A 15,352-nucleotide genomic window follows, 5' to 3' on the forward strand; every position below is an offset into this window, starting at 1 on the left:
ATCTCTATGACATGTAACTGATGTGCTCTGTTTTTCCTTCCTCAGCCACCGTAACCTGGAGAGACTGGCTGAGGTCATGGGGACGGCTCGTCTCCCGTCGGGGAAGAAAGACCTCACTGACCGTTTCTTGATTGCCGTCAGTAAAGTGGCTGTGGACCCTGCACAGGAAGTCAGGTGGGAAGTTCCTCCTGTAAAGTAGCTGGCTTCAAATAACAGTTAAGGCCGGGATTCAACCATGGCTCGCTATAGCATTAGATCGCCGACAATGCAGCTTTTAAAGGTAATTTAGTATTGAGCAGCGTTTACCACGAATACAAATTGAAATTGACTTTAAAAGCCACTTTGTCGTCTGTCTACAGCATCTATGCTAAAGGGTGTCATGGATTGAATTGCAGGTTTTAGGTATTCCAAAACAACCACAGGTTCTCTTGGAAGGAAATAGTAATTGAAAACAAAAAGGAAAAATTATAAACACAAATAAGTGCTACGTGGCATAGGACAATCCAAGTCCAGGCACCCATGTGGGTTTGAAAGTTAAAAAGCCAAAAGCTTAGCCGGGATGTTTGGCCGGCAGGGATGTTCTTCTCCCATCGCCAACTAGCGACCTCCTGTGGTGGGCGGGGTGCAATGCACGCTGACACGGTCACCAAGTGTATGGTGTTTCCTCCGACACATTGGTGCTGCTGGCTTCCAGGTTAAGCGGGCATTGTGTCAAGAAGCAGTGCGGCTTGGCTGGGTTGTGTTTCGGAGGACGCACGGCTCTCGACCTTCGCCTCTCCAGAGTCTTTACGGGAGTTGCAGCGATGGGACAAGATTGTAACTACCGATTGGATACCACGAAATTGGGGTAAAAATTACAAATGTAAATGAGTCCAAATAGTCAGTACCTGATTCAGTTTCCTTCCTTCTGTTTGGTGCCTAATGAAGACAACCCTACTTGATCACAATGGTCGGCCTGAGCCAAGCGCTGTGCAGATTCGCTAAGATTTTCATAATAACGAACGGTTAATACCCAATTGTTAGATTGTTGAGATGATTCGTAGATCAGGTAATGTGGTTCATTGCTCAAACCGACCCTCTTGCAAATTCTACCTTAATGTATGTCTTATTTTTTCTTAGGTTGCCATCAATTGAGTACTGTTTTTAATCACAGACAGCAGAAATGATTTGATATGTTGCACGTTTAAGATAATATTAATGTCTTTGTCTACATGCATCATGGTCGCAATATCTTGAGCAACATGGCTACCAATGGCGACTTTCCTAAAATGTGGGACAAATTCGCTCCGAGGAAAGAGAGAGAATCCTTGAGGGAGGTCATCTCAAAGGTTAACCTCAAAGAAAGGTACATTCTCTCTGGATGATTAGAAGAAGTGTGACAAATGAGCTGATATGATTACAGAAATCCAATCCCACTGGGCACAGACATCATATCAATGTCTAGTTTTGATTTAAATTTGGGAACTCAACCAAAATGTGAAATCAACCAAAAATGTTGGTTAAAAGTTGGGTGAAAAAAAATCCAATAGTGTTTTCCACGTTGATTCACCGTCATCACATATATTTTTTTGTTGTTGAAATGAGGTGGAAACAATGTTTATTCAACCAGTTTTGGCCCAATGGGATGAATTTAATATACTGTAAGATTATATCTTTCTGTCTTTTCTCTTTTTCAACAGGAATATCTGAATAATCCCCAACTTGACTATATATTTGTATCTAAATATTTGCACATTTCCCAACTTGACTATTATCCCCTCCAGTCCCCAAACTCCAATATTTTCGTTCATTCTAAGAAATGTGACACTATCATCCAAACCCCCATGTAAATGCATCTTTAAACTGCATTGACTCCTTGTCCAAGTCCTGAATAAGGCAATATGAACCACATTCAAAGCACTAAATTACCTTTCCCCGAAGCTCCGATCTGACCTACCAGCACAATAGTGGTCAACTGAAACCATACTCACCATCTCAGGGGGTGCTGAGATCATCAACCACTGACCTCCACACCATCCTCAAAACCAGCAGTCCTCTTTTGGAGGCAGATTGGTCAGTGCTCCTGTATGGCACCAACATATTGCTATGCAGACGACACACAATTAATCTTCTCCTTTCCCCCTTCTGATGACCAGGTGGCGAATCGCATCTCTGCATGTCTGGCAGACATATCAGTGTGGATGACGGATCACCACCTCAAGCTGAACCTCGGCAAGACGGAGCTGCTCTTCCTCCCGGGGAAGGACTGCCCGTTCCATGATCTCGCCATCACGGTTGACAACTCCATTGTGTCCTCCTCCCAGAGCGCTAAGAACCTTGGCGTGATCCTGGACAACACCCTGTCGTTCTCAACTAACATCAAGGCGGTGGCCCGTTCTTGTAGGTTCATGCTCTACAACATCCGCAGAGTACGACCCTGCCTCACATAGGAAGCAGCGCAGGTCCTAATCCAGGCACTTGTCATCTCCCGTCTGGATTACTGCAACTCGCTGTTGGCTGGGCTCCCTGCCTGTGCCATTAAACCCCTACAACTCATCCAGAACGCCGCAGCCCGTCTGGTGTTCAACCTTCCCAAGTTCTCTCACGTCACCCCGCTCCTCCGCTCTCTCCACTGGCTTCCAGTTGAAGCTCGCATCCGCTACAAGACCATGGTGCTTGCCTACGGAGCTGTGAGGGGAACGGCACCTCAGTACCTCCAGGCTCTGATCAGGCCCTACACCCAAACAAGGGCACTGCGTTCATCCACCTCTGGCCTGCTCGCCTCCCTACCACTGAGGAAGTACAGTTCCCGCGCAGCCCAGTCAAAACTGTTCGCTGCTCTGGCCCCCAATGGTGGAACAAACTCCCTCACGACGCCAGGACAGCGGAGTCAATCACCACCTTCCGGAGACACCTGAAACCCCACCTCTTTCAGGAATACCTAGGATAGGATAAAGTAATCCTTCTCACCCCCCCCTTAAAAGATTTAGATGCACTATTGTAAAGTGGCTGTTCCACTGGATGTCTGAAGGTGAACGCACCAATTTGTAAGTCGCTCTGGATAAGAGCGTCTGCTAAATGACTTAAATGTAAATGTAATTGTGGATTTTCATCCAATACTTCTGGACTATGAGAACATTCTTTGGCCAATAAAATTAGGTAAAATGGAAGCTGGCTACAGTCTCAGTTTTATCCTCCAAGACAGTGTGAGGATGTGTAACAACAATACCTGTGGTTTAACTTGATGATCAGGGCCAGATTACCGAATGGGCACGCAGGGCACCTGCCCTGTGGGACCCGACCTCCAGGGAATATCATCATAACATCCAAAACGAAAAGTATTGTGGATGTATATGACAGTACGTGGACGTTTTACAATTCGTGAGCTCGTTTCATAGTTTGTAGCCATGTTTTATATAAATTTGTGCATATTTTGTAGAAATTCCTGAGCATTTAAACATTTTTAGTGGGGATGTTGTATATCAATTTTCTTACTGGTGCTCTTCCATGCCGTCCTTAGGAGGGGTGCGTCACTTGAGTAGGTTGAGTCACTGACGTGATCTTCCTGTCTGGGTTGGCGCACCCCCTTGGGTTGTGCCGTAGCGGAGATCTTTGTGGGCTATACTCGGCCTTGTCTCAGGATGGTAAGTTGGTGGTTGAAGATATCCCTCTAGTGGTGTGGGGGCTGTGCTTTGGCAAAGTGGGTGGGGTTATAGCCTTCCTGTTTGGCCCTGTCCGGGGGTATCATCAGATGGCGCCACAGTGTCTCTTGACCCCTCCTGTCTCAGCCTCCAGTATTTATGCTGCAGTAGTTTATGTGTCGGGGGGGCTAGGGTCAGTTTGTTATATCTGGAGTACTTCTCCTGTCTTATCCGGTGTCCCGTGTGAATTTAAGTATGCTCTCTCTAATTCTCTCTTTCTTTATCTCTCTCGGAGGACCTGAGCCCTAGGACCATGCCTCAGGACTACCTGGCATGATGACTCCTTGCTGTCCCCAGTCCACCTCGCTGTGCTGCTGCTCCAGTTTCAACTGTTCTGCCTCCGGCTATGGAATCCTGACCCGTTCACTGGACGTGCTACCTGTCCCAGACCTATTATTTGACCATGCTGGTCATTTATGAACATTTGATCATCTTGGCCATGTTCTGTTATAATCTCCACCCGGCACAGCCAGAAGAGGACTGGCCACCCCTCATAGCCTGGTTCCACTCTAGGTTTCTTCCTAGGTTTTGGCCTTTCTAGGGAGTTATTCCTAGCCAACGTGCTTCAACACCTGCATTGCTTGCTGTTTGGGGTTTTAGGCTGGGTTTCTGTACAGCACTTTGAGATATCAGCTGATGTACGAAGGGCTATGTAAATACATTTGATTTGATTGCCCACTTAAACAACAGCCCCTTCACATTACACTCCATGCATCCTTGATACGGTTAACTATGAGATTTTCATCACAAAATTGTCCAAGTTCAACTTTTCCCCCGATGCCTTGAGATGGATGAAATCATACCTTGAAGGTAGAACTCAGTGTGTCAAAGTGAGCAATGAGCTGTCGCCCACTCTTAGCTATGATGTGGACGTGCCCCAAGGGTAAATACTGGGGCCCCTCCTGTTCAGCCTGTACATTAATGATCTGCCTTCTGTCTGTACTGGGTCTGAAGTTCAAATGTATGCAGATGATAGAGTAATATATGTGCATGCAAAGAGCAAACACGCTGCACAAGAACTCACTACGGTAATGGTCCAGGTTACAAAAGTGTGTGAGCGATTAGCATTAATGTTTGTTTATGTGTGTGGGGTCAAGTTTGGACGGTCGTACATATGCAAATAGGGAAGATTGTACATTTCAGTTCCATGGACAGCAGCAATATCGGCATAGCGATATCTGTCATTCAGCACCACATGACAGTAGACAGCGTCCATCTCATGTGAAGTTGGCACTGGGGAAATCCCATGTAATGAGAAACGAGGCCTAGGAGGCAAAAAGACTGAAGGAGAAGACTCCCACAAGAACTCTATGCTAAACTGTTCTGCCACATTCACTTCAAATGTTACATCTTTCGATTTGTAAATGATAGGGAATACATCTGCAAATAATTGAAACTGATTATTCAAACTACACTGTACAGCTTTTGTGTCTGTGCATCATAGGTACAACAGTAAGCAATTCCGTTCTCAAATGTCTGTTTATTGTGAGAAACAAAAGGAAAAACGCCTGTTAGACGATTACAATGCAGACTGTCATGCATTTGTACTATTACCAACAAGACAACGAAGTGATACGTGTCATGGAGACTAAAAATGGATACTTTCCAAACACCAAAAGTTCCCACGCTGAGCGATATTGTTTACTACACTATTATGCATACAATCCAAGTCATACATTTATTGTCATTCATACTCTTATTTTTAACCGAATGTCTTTTCAAAAGTGTCCATTGTGTCAATTCAGAGCTTGGAAAAATATTGGAATAATGTGCTTAAGGGGACTGACACTCAAGCCGCACAACAGGATAACACAACAACCACATTTTCAATTGACAATCATTGCTTTAAATGGATGTGGTCGATAGATTTGTATAGGCATATATAAACAATGTATTTAACTTGTAAACCAAGGTTGGATTAGTTGGTCTAAGCAACATGCACCTGGATAATCGCGTCATGAATCTGGCTCCTACATCCTCATTACACATTATGACATAATAAAGATTTTAATGTTTCACGAAATAAAAACAGAGAAGCATACCCAATTATACAGGTTCTACACATTCCATTTCTCCATGGCAATAGAATGTAAACATTCTATTGTGCGCCAAACATCGCCTACAACTCAATTCTAAGTGCAGCATATTGGAGGACTCCAGCCATTGATCATTCGCGACTTTAAGTCATTCCTGTTATCTCTAGAGGATCTCGTATATCTATAGTGCTGCATTTCTTCCCCATCTTACCATGGATAGGGTTTGGTGCATTCTGGAGTTCACTTATGGTCCCACAAAGGTAATCTTAGGAGAAATTCATTTTAGCATACTGTACATGCCTGTGCATAATGTGCATAACAAAGCACCATTATTTTCATGATCTTCAAAGGAATTCTGTAGAAGCAGCCTTTATTTTCAGACTCTGCAGGCCTGCTGGGAGGAAACATATTACAATAAACAGGTAAGATTCATCCCACAAAAACATAAACAACAGAAAGAGAGTTGTATTTCAAGACAGTTTAGAGAAGGTGGTCATAAGAGTTCTTCCTATCACTTGCAAATTGTGAGGCATGAGCAGTTGTGAAATGTTGCGAGAGGCCCTTCTGAAAGCACATGATATGATATTTCGTGGCACGGTCTCACACCTTACCTCATCTTGCAGAAGAAGCTCATGGTCCATTATCTGCTGCTCCAGAGTCAAGGCCAGGTCCCGCCCCATGTCACCACGGAGCACATGAGCAACTGGCTGGTGTCTCAGGGCAAAAAATCCCTTAGGGAGAGGTGAGTACCACGTCAGCACTCACCTTCACTGCCATTCCCTGCCACCAGCAGCACTCCAGGAGATGTGGGTAAAATAAACAACAGAAAAATCAGAAGCCAGGAAAGTTGAATTGCTCTGTGTTTTATTTGAAGGGTGTGGAATGAAACCCTGGAGGAGGGAAACGACCTCGCTCGGCTGGTAAGAGAATGAGAGTTAGAGACATACTACAAGTTAGTGAGCTCTTTACTAGCCTTTCAACAACGAGTTAGCACAGCAGAATAGATCTGTTGTGAAATTACACTAATGGGACTTCCTGTTTCATACTGCAGGCCTGGGAAGTAAACACTTGCCTAAAAATGATGAACATAGAGCACAAGGCTTTCTGCAAGCTCCGCCGCTCCTTGCACCCCACCTCGCCAGCTGACATGTGAGTTCCATGTACTGCCCTGCATATGACTTGATCCATTTATCTACACATCTGGAACTACGCAGAAACAGACTAAGACAGTGTTTTCTGTGAGCACATTGCACATCGTTTAGCTTTGTCTTCTCCTTTTTGTTGATTTCAGCGATCCTAAGGTCCACAGCATCGTGGAAAGAGCTGTGAGGAGCATTCTGGGCGAGCAGTCCAATGAGCCCCGTAGCAACCTGCTCAGCCCATCTCAGGTGGTGGTGGAGGTGGTGCCCAGGCTCCTCCTGGCCCTGTGGCTTCAGCCAGAGGAAGGCCATTCAGAGCACCCAATCCTTATAAGTGGGATGGCCGTGGGCATGGTGGCGTAGTGGAGAAGCTCTCCTGCATGTTAAAGGACCCTTCCCCTCACATCCCTTTCTCCCGGGTTGCTGCTTTTGACTCTGTGCGGTCGATCCTTGGGAGAATCAGTCGGTCCTTCTCCACCGATGACCTGCAGAGCCCTTTTTATATGAGCTCTGTCTGTGCCTTTGTGGCGGACGAGGTGCAGAGCTGCTTCCAGCCCCCTGCAGCCACCCTACCAGTCCCCCCTGTCCTCACGGTGGCCGTTTCCACCACACTACCAGCTGACATTCAAGCAGGTGAGTAGCAATGATAGAGAGCACTCTGACAGACGCCTGTTCTGATGACATCTTGGTGCCTTGTAGTAGTAGAGCTCATCAGGATTGTTGTTGTCACCCATAATACAGACCCGGCTTCTTCCCACCTGGAGGTTGAGGACATCACCCATAACACAGAGGCAGACCCGGCATCTTCCCTCCTGGAGGTTGAGGATATCACCCCTAACACAGAGGCAGATCCGGGTTCTTCCCACCTGGAGGTTGTGGACATCACCACTAACACAGAGGCAGATCCGGGTTCTTCCCACCTGGAGGTACAAGACATCACCACTAACACAGAGGCAGACCCGGCTTCTCCCAACCTGAATGTGGTGGACATCACCCCTAATACAGAGGCAGAGCCAATCTCTTCCCTCTTGGAGGTTGTGGACGTCACACCTGAAGAAAGGACTCTCACGATGGCCATCTTCGCCACTCTACCAGCTGACATCCAAGCAGGTGAGTAACACTTAGAGAACACTCTGACAGGTACCGTTTGTCATGACATCTTAGTAGAACCTTTCAACTGGCCAGTGTTAAGAAGCTACGGTTTGCATTTGCTTGCATTCTGTTCCTATTTTTTCCCTTTCCAGTGGATGTTGCTGTGGTCATCCCGGATGTCACCCCACACGTCACCAAGGACGTGACACTGGATGTTCCATGCAGAGCTAGGAAAGTGGCAGTCCGGCGATTATTTTGCAGGCTTTGGAGGGCAGTGTGCTGCTGCGCCTGCCACAAGGAAGAGGAGGAACAATATTAATTATTCATCACACCTGCAGAAAAGGGATTGAACCATAGACCATTAAAGTATTCACATTTTAATTGAACTAAATTCTGCTTTTCTTCTGTTTACTACTTAATTTCAGAACTTTTCTATAAACTTTCACTTTGCAAGTGTGGAGTAGGTTTTGTAAATAAGTGGGAAACACCCCAATTTAATGCTTTGAATAATTTACTTTGTCCATTTAAAAAAATATGTATTATTTCACAACAAAAAAACGGAGGGCGCTCAACCAACGCTGAGTTGAGGTGCAACCAAAAATTTGAATCATCATAGAAAAGGAAAAAGCCCAACTCTTGCTCAATATAAAAAATGCATTGTTTTATTCAAGCAAGGTTAAAAGATTAACGTTTCAGCCTAGTCTATGATGATATGCAAGTTGTGTTTGTCCAGTAAAAGGGTGACCCAGACTCACCCTGGTTCTTGAGGGTTGAAGACAGTGAAAAATGATCATTAAGTAAATGGGACTTTTCAATTATTGAATAAAAATCTTTAATGAACATGAATTTAAATACAATTGACTTGAGCATTAGAGCAGGCAGGCTGACTGGCTAGCCCTGAAAGCCCTCTGCCTCTACCTCTGTGTGGTTCATCTCAACCAAGAGCTTGTGTGGGTTGTCTTTCTCTCTGTGGGTGTGAATCACTATGACCTCTCCCTCTGCGTGCCATTTGGCTCATAAGAAGCCTCAGTGGTTTTGGAGGGAGTCTGAAGTTCGATCTCTAGCGATGAGTGTATGGGCTGTCCCGTGGTGGTGTCCCCCTCCCTTCTAAGGAGGAGCCACTGAGACATGTGATGAGGCCAAGGAAGATCACTCTGCAAGGACGGGATAGGACACATCACAACACTGCTGCTCATTCATATTCACTCAGAGTACAGACACAAACATGGATGCCCCCCACATTCTTCCCCCACATGTATTGATCCCCCACCTCAAACATGTTGAGTCAATTCCAGATGCTGGAATGGTGCTGGAATGCAGGTGCAGTAGGGCCTAGTATGTAATGATGTGATACCATGTGTACCCCATATCCTGTGTTTGTGTTGATGTTTTTTACATTTTATTTAACTTTTATTTAAACAGGGAGGCACACTGAGATTAAACATCCATTTTACAAGAGTCCCCTGTAAAAGCTGTAAAAGTTCAAGTCATATTGAACAACTACCAGAGAGAACTCTCAACATAGGAATTGCATACCATATTTTTTCCATACATCAAAATAATACTTTATTGTCAATCAGCAATTATTTACTTAGATAAGGCCTCAACAAGGCCCCAGTTAATGGTTGAAAATAACTAATTTCACTGCCAAAGAGTTACACTGAGTGTATAAAACATTAAGAACACCTGCTCTTTCCATGACATATGCTGACCAGGTGAATCCAGGTTAAAGCTATAATCCCTTATGGATGTCACTAGTTAAATCCACTTAAATCAGTATAGATATAGAGGAGGAGACGGGTTTAAAAAAATATTGTAAGGCTTGAGACAACTGAGACATGGATTGTGTATGTGTGCCATTCAGAGGGTGAATGGGCAAGACAAAATATTTACGTGCCTTTCAACAGGGTATGGTAGTAGGTGCCAGGGGTACCAGTTTGTGTCAAGAACTGCAACGCTGCTGGGTTTTCTACGCTCAACAGTTTCCTGTGTGTATCAAGAATGGTCCACCACTCAAAAGACATACAGCCAACTTGACACAACTGTGGGAAGCATTGGAGTCAACATGGGCCAGCATCCCTGTGAATGCGTTGTACACTCAGGACATTAATAGTATTGGTACCGTGTTCTTGCCGTAACCTGTAAAGCTGGAGCAGCCTGCGGGGCAGGGGGAGGTGTAGGTGATGCCGTTGTCTGAACACACAGGGTCCCACTCCCCAGCCAAGCAGGAGCAGTCTCTGTTACACTCTGACAACAGGCTGCCATCGTACACCAGGGGACCTGGGGGACAGAGAAAATGGCTGGTAATAATGATGTTTAAATAATTGTTGCTGAACTATCATTGACATACGCACAGAGACAAAACAGCCAGGAATCCTGGCTCAGTAACAACCATACTGTATATTCCCACAAGAGGGAGGCCCGGCACAAGCCCATGTGTGTTTTGGTCAAACTCTCCCTCATATTCCACTGATCAAAACTTTTGTTTTTATCAACCCACCCACCAACTAATCAGATGTCATATTTACCCGTTGTAGGACACGGTCAGACCAGCCACCCGAACGTTGTCATACTTAGTGCCAGACTGCAGAGGGAGGAGAAGGTAGGCCATGAAGGAGGTGATGAAAGACAGCTGGGCTCCAGACACAACGCCAAGCTTATACCTCTTCATCAGTAGACCTCCCAGGAATATCCCCACAGGCAGGTTCAACTCACCTGGAAAAGTTATACTCACACGTCTTTAGTGCTACCAGTGTGCTGGAGTTTCATTTCCACTCATGTTCAACAAACCTACAGGGGATGGGAGAGAACAAAAAAAGTGTATTTAATGCCATTCAACATCAGTGCTGACAGGAGGGAACATTTCAGTTGGAGCATGTCCAGGTTTCTATGGCTTCGTTGAGACAGGCAGCCCAATTCAGTCATTGTTTTGAGTAATTGTTGTAACTTTAATGTGTTCATGTTTAAGTTCATTCATTGAGCTGTAATTAAAGATATTTCTTTACAGTTATTTACATATGTAATTGTATTGGTTAGTATTGAATTACGCTTTTGACTGCAATTTCCAGAATGCCTTGCGACAGAGAGAGAGAACGCGCCAGTTATGTGCAGGTGCAAAGTGATTAAGCTGACCTTTCCGCTAGCATCTTACATGCATTTCTCTGTAGAATCTAAAGTTGTTAAATGTAACGTGAACAAGTAATATTACTAAAAGAAGCGTACATATCAACCCCGACGTCCCGAGTCATTACTTTGAAGACAGTTATTCTAAAAGTAATTGCTCTTTTGACCAATCAGATATGCTCTGAAAAAGAGCTGATGCGAAAATATCTAACGTGATAATTTCCCATCATTATTCAACAGGCTAATGGGTCTCCAGTTGTCTATATAAAGAGTATCCTTATTAAGTTTGGGGATCAAAGTAATTACACCTTGTTTTAAGGATGCCAGGAACTCCCATTTTTCTATTGATTCTTGAAACATAGCAAGAATGAAAGGAATCAATTTATCATTGAATGCTTTATAAAACCCGCTTTTCCAGGGGACCTATTGTCCTTCAGGCTTCAGGCTTTTAATACAGTATTTTATCTCAATTTCAGATAACTCATCATCACAAAAATCCCTGAAATCATTATCCATCTTCTTAGCAATGTTTGCAACACGTCATGCTCTATCAACTGAGCTACGAAGGAGCACGTCGACGTCACTAGAATGATGACAAGCAATTTTAACGGATTCTAAAAGGAATCAGAATTCCAAACTCATTTCTATGGCAACACAGTTGTCAATTTTGTAAACAATCATTTTCGAACGTGTGTTGCCAAGAGACATCTAACCGACGTTCTATGGAACGTTTTCTATGCGAAAACAACAACTTTGCTACTGACAACAAACTTGTTTGATTTTTGAGACCTGAGAACAATCGACTGGAAAATGCCTGGGTGCTTTTCAAGACTGGCGGAGAAAGTGCGTGGACTTCGGCTGGCCTACTGCGTCGACAGGTTGTTCAAATTCATTTGTGGCTTGTTTTTCTTGTCTTTTTCTGTTTTGAAGGGTTCGTGATCGTCGACAGGTGGACAGCGACAGCGACTTCGAAGAAGGTATGTGGAGTTTACAACTCTTCTTTTACTACATTTAACAATATCATTATAATTTGCGAAATGTTGTGTATTTCTATCATTCAGACTTGGCAAAAATGCTTGTGCTAGAGATGTTGTAGCTAGCTAGCTTGCTAGCTAACATTAACTTTAGTAACTGTTGCTAAGCAATCGACTTTTGCTACCTAGCTAGCTAGTATTAGCAATGTTGCTACGTTTTATGTCCTAACAATAGTTTATTTTATATTCCAATGTTCCTCATTTTAGAAACAACTGTCCTGGATGAGGTCCAGTTGGATGTGCCATTGGATGATGTGCCAGATGTTCCACAGCTGCCAGTCCTCCTTGATGTCCAGAATGCTGCTATCATCCTTGAGGATGTGCCAGATGTGCAGACTATCCTTGAGGTATAATTTTCTGAATGTTTGGGGTTTTATGTTTGAAAAATATCCCAGATATTCAAGTTGTGTCTCTTTTAACATGGAACAAATCTCTTGTCTGCTTTCTGCTTTAGGAGGCCACTGGCAATTGGCAGTTGATTCTGATTAGGTTCAGCCCCCTGTACTGTGGGCCTGTTGTGATCAGGGTAAGAGACCCCCACACAGTCACATCACGGTTACAATGTTTACTGTTTCCAACATGAATGTATTGTAATGTGCAGAACAATGCCGGTCCGGTGGTTAAAGCTTGGAGAACTTTCCAGTTCATCAGCCCCATCATCACCTACATGCGTGGGGGATCCCAGGTATGTGTCATTGTAACTAGCTAATCCTAATCTACATTGTCAGTCATTTGATCTTGGTGGAAATGTGTTACAGCAATTGCTGAAGTGGTTTTATTGATGTTGTCTTGTTGTTTATCTCAACAGCAGGTGGTGGTGAGGATGCACCACGTGAGTAGGGTGAGAGGCCTGGAGACTCAACTGGTGTGGGCCATCTCCAAGGAGACAGCCAGGCTTAGTCCAGAGGGCATCCCCTACTGTGCCACCAAAGTGCAGTCCATCACTTGGATCCAGGTAAGACGTAAATACTACTGAAACAGTAGTAGATTAGGCTTTTCTTCACTTATTCCATTTGGCCTTAACATGTATTCTCTCTCTGTCAACGTGTGGCTGGCAGGATGACCCACTATGCGTCTCACCTCCGCCACGAGACATCTGTGGACGTGACGCTTGGCTGCAACCAGGTAAATAAACGATTTCCTATGTATATAGACTAGATATTACTGGGCATTTTTGCATTAGATTTGGTGTGTTTTCTAATAACGTGTGTGTGTGTGTGGTAAACAGGTGTGTTGTGTGTGTTTTGAGCAGCAGAGTGATGTCTCAGTGGTGTACGCCACTCTCCACATGGGGCTGGACAGGCTCCTCTCCTCTTCAGCGTGGTCGGAGGCTGCCTCCTTCTCTACGCCCACCACTCAGCAGTTCACTGACCCAGAGCCTGAGGGCCACAACTGCTGAGGTCAGACTTTACACACACATACTATTGACTAGGAGCATTAAGATCCTTCCATTGACCGATTGTTTGTTATGTCATTGCACTGGTCACTGATTTTGAATGCTTGTTTTGTTGTCGTAGGGCTGGGAGGAGGACCTGCTGCCTGAGGAGAGGGAGGTTCCTCTGCTAAAGTGAGTTCCTCTAAATGTCTGTGTAGTCTGGGCTTGTCAAATGCTGAAGGATAGTGGTCATGATGCTGTTATCCCCCATTGACTCTAATGGTTGACATGCTCCATTCCCTCCCTTTCACAGCCTCTACCTTACCACCAAGAGAGTGGAGGACATCGCCCTGAGGCTCGTCTCCCTGCGCCAGGCCTTCACTGTGAGTGGACCCACTGTTCTTTTTGTCTCTGTGACTTGTTCTGTCTCCAAGAGGAATATGTCTCACCCTAACTCTTCCCTAGACCCTGCTTGGTTCCACCCTGAGCAGGAACCATCTGTTTGTGGCGGGAAAGGTCCTCCTGGGCGCCCTTGTTCAGGCCAACCACATGGTAACTCACTAACTCATTCTCTTTCAAGGAAAAGAGAGCGTCCCTGAGGGGAAATGTGTTCTGTTCACTAAGATGCTCTTTTCTTTGTCATAGGACGAGGCCAAGTTCATCCGTACCTATAACGACTTTGTGGTCTACCTGAGTGACCCCTCCAAGCGGAATGACATTGAGAGGGAGCTGGCTGAGGCAAAGGTGAGTTCATTAACTCTCAAGTCTCACTGAGTTCTTCCACATGCATGTCTTTTATACATCACAGTAGCTGATCTATATGAAATCATTCCTATTTTCTCCAAACGTGTTTTCTTGTCCTAGATATATCATGTGAACATGATAGATGTCCTCTTTGAGCTGGTGCTGTTTGGGATGATGACAGCTCAGAAGTCCCTTTTGACAAGAGCCCTATGGACCCGGGTCTAGTGGTTGGAAAGCGAGCCGGTCGCATCCGCGCTTCGGTCTGCAGGTTGTATAACTTTTTCATTACATTTCATTATAGTACAACGGTCTGATTTGTCTAATCTTAGCAATTTCTTCTTAGCTAGCTACATAGTCGTCGTTGTATCAAAGATAATTGCGTAATTATCGTATTTCGTCGTCTCCTATCTGCCCAACACGTTCACCGTCTACCGTAGCACTGTAGTAACTATCACACTCAACTGAACGACTTGATTAGTGTAGTGTTAGCTAGCTACATAGTTGTCTTTGCTGTCTTCGTATCCAAGATAATTGTGTAGTTTAGAGTGTGGAGTCTTAGAGTGATAATTGCGTTATTATCGTATTTCGTCGTCCTCCTATCTGCCTAGCAGCTAGCCAGCTAGCATACGTTCACCGGCTACCGTAGCACTGTAGTAACTATCACACTCAACTGAACGACTTGATTAGTGTAGTATTAGCTAGCTACATAGTTGTCTTTGCTGTCTTCGTATCCAAGATAATTGTGTAGTTTAGAGTGTGTAGTCTTAGAGTGATTATCTTAATTCACCGAGGTTAGCTAGCCAGCTATTTTGTCGTCCTTAACGTAGGAGACACCCTAGCTAGCCAATAGCCAGCCAACGTCTACTGAATAGAACTTTCGCATTCCGGTCGCATTCCGCTTCGCTCCACAGGTAGTATCACATTTTCATTTCATTTCATTACAGTCCCAACGGTGTGATTTGTTTGATCGTAGCTAGCTACATAGCTAGCTACATAGCCGTCTTTGTTTCAAAGATAATTGTGTAGTCTAGAGCGATTTTCTAGGTTAGCTAGCCAGCTATTGTCGTTCTCCTAACGCAACGTAACGTAACCAACACTGCTAGCTAGCCAGCTAGCTCCCGAAAAGCAG

The 15,352-nt window shown here is 44.7% G+C and overlaps 1 long non-coding RNA gene across 1 annotated transcript; it reads left to right on the forward strand.

The window, feature by feature from the left end:
- Positions 1 to 12,553: 12,553 nt before the first annotated feature.
- LOC135570771 (uncharacterized) lies at positions 12,554 to 13,053 on the forward strand. Its single transcript, XR_010463603.1, has 3 exons — positions 12,554 to 12,630; positions 12,706 to 12,789; positions 12,913 to 13,053. It is a non-coding gene; the product is annotated as an uncharacterized LOC135570771 (long non-coding RNA).
- Positions 13,054 to 15,352: the final 2,299 nt, after the last annotated feature.

This window comes from Oncorhynchus nerka, unplaced genomic scaffold, assembly GCF_034236695.1.
Source record: "Oncorhynchus nerka isolate Pitt River unplaced genomic scaffold, Oner_Uvic_2.0 unplaced_scaffold_894, whole genome shotgun sequence".
In the NCBI taxonomy this organism is placed as follows: domain Eukaryota; kingdom Metazoa; phylum Chordata; class Actinopteri; order Salmoniformes; family Salmonidae; genus Oncorhynchus; species Oncorhynchus nerka.